The sequence below is a fragment of the Thunnus maccoyii genome, chromosome 1 (genome assembly GCF_910596095.1).
Source record: "Thunnus maccoyii chromosome 1, fThuMac1.1, whole genome shotgun sequence".
Lineage (NCBI taxonomy): Eukaryota > Metazoa > Chordata > Actinopteri > Scombriformes > Scombridae > Thunnus > Thunnus maccoyii.
Window position 1 is genome coordinate 11349504 of NC_056533.1, and position 7086 is coordinate 11356589.

The following is a 7086-nucleotide window of genomic DNA, read 5'->3' on the forward strand; positions in this document are numbered from 1 at the left end:
TGGGAATCTGTTGATGTGCCAAAAAGACTCAAGTTCACAAGCAACAAAAACCCAAGGACGCAAGCCACCTGCTGCTGCTCAAACAAAACAACAGCCAGCCACTGCAGGTTGCACGGCTACTCCTCAGAAGCACTGTTGACCAGCCAGCCAACGCAACATTAGCATCGATCTAGACAAAGCAAGCCCCACACACCATCAATAATTGATGGTGAGTCATAATCACAAGGTTTTTATTAAATGACTGCTTGGTCATTGGTCTTTTCGGGTGTAACCAGCTGTGTTGTAGGAGAAAGTCAAGTCAAACCAGGGCTTTGTTTTAGCCATCTATTTCCTGCTTGACTACACAGTGTATGGTTACTTTACTTCTAATGTGGAAGCAAAGGTTAAAAATAAAAATGGTGACATAAAGTTTCATTGCTTTGCCAAGGGGTCATAGTATTGCAGCACACACTGAAACAAGTTATTGCAAATTCAAAAATATATTGTTTCAAACTCAATATGTGTTGAAAATGATATATTGTTTACTCTCTCTTAAAATAAAACTACAATCAACATTAGGGCATCATTTGTTTGGATCATTTGACATTCACTGCAGCACTCAGCTGCAACAGCAGGGTTAGGTATTGTCGACCATACCCCACATTAGAAGTGCTCTCTGCTGCTGTCATAACAGAGCTTTACATAATGTGTGCTATTTCAGTCTGCAGCGATGGGAAACATGATCCTAAATATCAATGCCCCATTCACTGTACAGTCCTCAGCTGCTCAGAATCTAGTCTGTTGAAGGTGCACAGACTTAGAATTCGCTTAGCAAAGTCAGAAATCATCTATCACCCAGGGGCAAGAGGAAAAAATGTGACAAGACAGCTGCTATGTGTGAATGAGTAGGTGCAGACCCCAGATCTTATGTCTCCTCATACCATTGATGTCCCATTTTTTCAAGGGCAGGACCAACTCAATCACCCAAAAGTAGTCAGAGAAATGACTTATTTTCTCTCAGACAACCCTGATCATTTATTGTACACATGTAATATGAAAAGCAACCACACTATCATATTAAGGTAAGGAGCTACATGGAGATGGATTAGAGTGACACAAAGGCAATTTTCAGTTGACATGGAAGCTACAGCAGCATTTGGTAGGAGCAGCCATTGTAACTTAACATTTTTTTTCATGACAATTTAAAAAATATGTAACTTTCAACCACCTGTACAGCTGTGTCAGTCTCATCCATGCTTTTCTCATTTTTGTGGCCATTTTTTCTGATGCTATTTTGCGTCAATGTAGCTAGGTACCTAGCTAGCTAAAGATGACGTACCCATTCTTAATCCTGCCAACAAATGCCACTCTTCTAAAATCTGATATCTAACTGATATATTGTTTAACATTATATTCATTCATTAATAAATGTATCATTATTGTAAAAACATACTTATTCTACTATGCTTTTTAACAGCATGAATGAAACAGCTAGCTGAAGATGACAGCCTCATTCCTGCCTAATCCTTAATCCTGCCAACTAAACTTTGGTTGGTCGACTGTTTCTTCAACCTGCTGAAACAGCTTTCAGTGGACACAACATCAAATAAGTTTGAACTGCTGAACAAATATGGGCAGCAATTCAGAGGTCTGTAACTGGCTAACTACAACCTCAAAACAATTCAAAACTTAAAACTAAAAGAGCTAACTAAAATGGGTCTGACCAACATTATTTTTTTAATCTCTTGCTTCATCTTATAATTGAAAAGCATCTTATACTGGGCAGGTTGCTTAAGATGTCCTATAAGAAGTTTAATTATATCACCTTACAGGATTTGAGTCAGCAAATCATATAAAATTCAGTTACTTTTTGCTGCTGTTGGGCGTGCTTTTGTGGAAAGTTGTTTGCAACAAGCATGTGCAATTAGATGGCTGCATTCAGGGTAGCATTGTTTGCAAAACTGAGCTCTATCTTGCTGCACAGACTGATGAAACACAAGCTGGCACCCTGTTGCGTGTATTAGAGCTCATACATTTGTGGCTGGCACAGTGTCAGTTTTACATAGAAGTGAATGAGAGAAGGAAGTTGCACCTGCCCCTTTGTTCCCTACCCTAAGGGGGATCTTTATGTTTGTCCCAAAGCACTGTGGAGTACAGTGATAAATTTCAGTCTATAAAACCACACAACCACTACAATGACTGAGGAATTTATTCCACCTCCCCTTCGCAGTTACACTGATATTTAGGCCTATGTTAAATTAGTTGAATTAACCAGCAGGTTGAGCTATCGAGAAGTATTAAGTGAACAATCTCCACTTCTACCTTTCTTTTTAGGCATTTTGAATACAAATACACACTTACGCACTCACAGTTGTATGTACATGCATGCACATACACACACAGAAATGCAAAACAGATGAATTGGGCATTCTGCCAAGCCCATTACCATTTTTTTCACAAAGCCATCTACTGATTTAAAGGGGCAAAATACTGAAAAAGAAATCAATTAAAGTGAATTGGATACAGTATAAGGGATAAAGTGGGCATGTTGTTAAAATGCAAACAGCATCTCAAACACCTCCCCTGAAAGAAAAAAAAACAAAAAAACAAAAACCTCTTTCCCGTCTCTTCAGCTGCTTCGGCCCGGTCCTGAGAGATTGGAGCTGCAGAATAAAGAAGGCATCTGTGCTCTTCCAGGTCAGTCATGCCCTGTTTGGGAAGGTTGGAATTTGAGATCCAAGGATAAACATCAGCTCCCCAGAGAGGACGGTTACTCATGTTTGAATACTGCACGGAGAAAATGAATCTCTCCACAAGCAAAACAACCATGACGAACACTTTCATAGGCTCTTTTGGGAAAGTTAATTCTTCACCTGCGTCTTTAGGGCTACACAGTAACTATGTTTTGCTCATCCTCAGCCAGTTGTTTAACATGGGGAAAATGAAGAGAAATGACAATGCAAATAAAAACAGAAAGTGTTCTATTTTCCACAGAAAAGTGCATTTTGTTTTTACTAACAGAAATCACTGGAGCTAAACTTGGATAGCCAATTTCTGTGCAAACATCTAAAATACAATTTTGATGTGCTGCATGCAGCATTTTTTTTAACCCCTGCACAGTTTCTGTTCATTTTCATCACCCATCTCTTTTCCAGGAGAGAGAATAATGTCTCCATGGGCAGAACCAAGAGTAAACAGCTGTGCCTTTGTATTATGAGTGGTTACAGGTAATCAACAATGCATCCACTTACCCAAGACTCTTCACAGAGGGGATTGTTTTCAGCTGCACTCAATGATTGAAAGCATTAGTGATGAATGGCAAACTGCTTAGATGGTTCACAGACTTTACCATGGCCACAGTGTGATCATCAAAAAAATATACAGTTTTAGTATTTACTTACTTTCTACATTTGAGTAATGCAGTTTTGAAATTGCAGGCACACAGGACGATGTTGTTTATATTATAATTTGAAGGAGCACTATCTTCTTTTGGGCTAATATTGTCACAGGCAGAGCAAACAAAATTGAGAAATGTGTTTTTAGTGTGCTCCAGGTGTGTGTTTGGTATATCTGGAGAATAGAAAGCGTTTTAGGCTCATGATAAGAGACAAGGGGGATTTGTGGCTGCCCAGATGGAGAGCCATTCGACATGTAGATCAGGAGGTAAAATGTAGTGAAGTTACAAAAAGGACACACCTTTATTTTTCAGATCCTTTTACTTAAGAGAGATCTCAGTTTTTTATCTCCCCTCCCCCCTGACACAAAGTCACACCTGTTTTCAAAGCAAATGTTATCAGACCAGAGGCCATCCAACCAAATCAAACAGACAAAGCTCAGCTGTTTGTGTCTTGGTAACATTTCTTGTTCAAAATATCTACTTTCTATTCAAGTAAATCACACACTGAAGTGCTGACATTAATTTTCCTCACTGTGTTTTGAGGGCATCACATCAAAGCTTCATCTCCATGAAAATATGCAGTTGTATACTTTTCTGGAGGAAAATTAATGCATGGGGAAAATAATACTGTGTTTTATAAATCACCAAATGTTGTTTTTCTGTGGAAAATATTTGTATTTTGTGGTTAATGAGCAATTTGGCTGTGAGACAATGCCTTATTGTTACTGTTAGTCCACTGAGATGCTGCGCAGTGATATGGCTCTGGCTCTGTGGTGAACCAGGTCAACCAGAAGTGCAGCACAAAAATGAGACTTTGAAAGTGTTAAGAGTATGAGAGTGTTGAAAGTGTTGAGAGTTCTGTGCTCCTCTGACCCTAAAACACCTTTTCAACCCTGTTTTCTACCTTCAAAAATACAGGTTGTCAATGATGTGAAATAGCAGATGTAGCAATGTTGCTCATCATCAGCTCTCAAGTTTTTTTGAGGGTGCAGATGGAGCAGTGAAGAAAATGAATAAATAAATTGCATGTAAACGTGTCCAAATGGACAACAAGAATTTCTTCCTCTGAAACTCCCTCTCATGCACTCATTGTGGATCAATGATGAAAATTTAGATTTCCTCTGATTCTCTTAATGTAGGTATAGATTTACTGTTTTACTTTGAACTGAATTTTTAGAAACATCACATGATACACATTCTCTGTGGACATTAAAAAAGGTCTATTTTTTTAACTTTTACTTGAATTTATTAAGTTACTGTAGTCTTGTGTACTTACATGCAGAGACACACACAAAAATCACCGAATCACCATGGCATCTTTGTCTCCAGGGTATGGAGCTCTGTCATGTAAACGAACCTGTCTTGTTTGGCTTCGCTAACAACTGCCAGCAAGACAGCAATGAAAACATATTGTGTAAGATAAACATCTGTTGAATTCTGATTCCTTATCATTTTATGCATGTACAGTCTTTTGTTAAACTACTCCAGGGCAGGTGAAAAAATGGCCTAAGAAAACAAAACTAATTGAACTTTTTTAAAAGCCATTTTGTCCTTCCATGTGTAAGTTTGGGACTAATTACTGCCTGATAGAAGCTGCAAGGAACAGGCATGTGCCAAAAGAACTAATTCACAACTCTCCTTGTACCCCCTTCCATCAAGGACCACAATGGTAATAAGCAAACTAGCGTTCTTGTGTTATCCTTGACAGTTTCTGAAAAATTGTACATGGAGCCCATATTCTGTATTTATTTATTTTTATTGTCAAATAAAATCAATCAATTAATCAATGTGATTGTTAGGCCAATTATAACCTAATTGCCCAGCTTACCTAGCCTGAATTAATGCATGGTGGGTTTACAGTGGGTGAACTGATCATGCTTAGCTGGGTTTTAGTCAAGGCAAGTGTTTATCAACACAAATGAGTGAGGGCTATTTTTATAAAAGTTTGAAAGCAATACAGCTATAAATGAACTTGTTTTTCCACTCTACACATCACCTAATGAAATATGCTCCACTGATATTACACCCCCAGTAAATCTTTGGGTTTACAAATTCTTTCACGTCTTAACTTGTTGCATTTAAAGGAATAGTTTGACAAATACTCTTTTTTGCTTTGTTGCTGACAGTTAGACGAGAAGATCTGTACCACTCAAATATCTATTTGTCATATGTGAAGCTGCAGCCAAAAGGGTTAGCCTAGCTCAGCATAAAGGCTGGACACAGGAGCAACCCAGCTAACATTTAGACGTTGAATGACCATGGTTTGAACATCCAATCAAGACGTCCCGTAATGGTTCAAAAATAGTTCCAAAATAGGAATTGTGCTGATGTCCGGGGCATTACCTGGCCATCAGCTGGACATCCTTTTTGGGTGTCTCAGCAACATCAAAATATGTCGTTACCACTAACAGGCCTATTCAGCTATTGTGCCGAGGTTTATGTACATAGTGTGCATTCAGCAGCTTTATACATCCTATATGTCAAGATTAACAACTTAAAATGCTACATGTTCTGAAATGGTCGCTGTCAAGACAATCCTGATAATAAATTATATAAAGCCAAACACACAGCAAACACATTAAAGAGGTACTGCACACTAAAATGTCTTTTTTGAGCTGTAAACCAAATTATATGATTGTACTGTGATGAAACACATCAGTGCTGGTGTTAATTGACATGGCACAAAATTTATGAAAATAGGCATTTCATGTGTTGAAAATGGCTTAACCTGTCATCTGCTGTTTAAAATCAGCCCTGAAAAGGCAGGGCCAATGTCGACGTAGAGTCAACTGTTTGGAAGTTCTCTACGTCATGAAATTTGTATAAATGTTAGAATGATAACACCCACCGCGCCCAGTCCCCACCCTTGAGTGTGAGTCTGTGAAACCACAAAGCCCACCCACGCCCAGTTTTAGCTTCAGGCGCTAGTGGTGTTGGCCTGCTGGAGGAAATCTCTCTGCAACTGTCCGCAGGAGGAAGAGCTGCCGGCAGCCACAAAAACAACAGAAATCCTCCTCGCATCTCACCCTGCAGTTCTTCAACTCTCCGGCTGTCTGTTCCTGCAGTTATCAGCTGGTAAAATCTTGCTTTAAAACGTTAAATCGTGATGGAACCTGTCTGCTGCTGTAGCAGCTCCGTCAAAACTGAACCTGTCTGCTGCAGAGCAGAGCTGTGGTCGGACAGGTTCAGTAACAGTTTCAGTTACACTGCAATTTAACATTTTAAAACAAGATTTTACCATCTGATAACTGCAGGAACAGACAGTCAGAGAGTTAAAGAGCTAAAGGATGAAATGTGAAGAGGATTTCTGTTGTTTTTGTGGCTGCCAGCAGCTCTTCCTCCCGCAGACAGTCACAGACAGATCTCCTCCAGCGCATCAGCGCTGCTGTTAAAACTGTCTTCATGTGAAAGTAAACCAAGCAAAATGTAGACAGGTTTATTTAAAATGACTTCTGGCTCGTTTAAATGTTGTTGCGCTGTTTGCATTCCTCTCATTGTTGTTATCATTTTTCTCTGGACAAGGGATGTTGAGCAACTCCTGCCCTCCTGCCTCACACAGCCACGCTCCCCTCTTCCAGGCCTAGACCCGAGAGTGTAGTTACACTTTAAGTATCTTAGTTAATACAAGACACATGCATCATTACTCAATAATCAATACTGACGTGCAACAGTGTTTTATTAGGATAAATAACACAGAAAAAGATGATCAT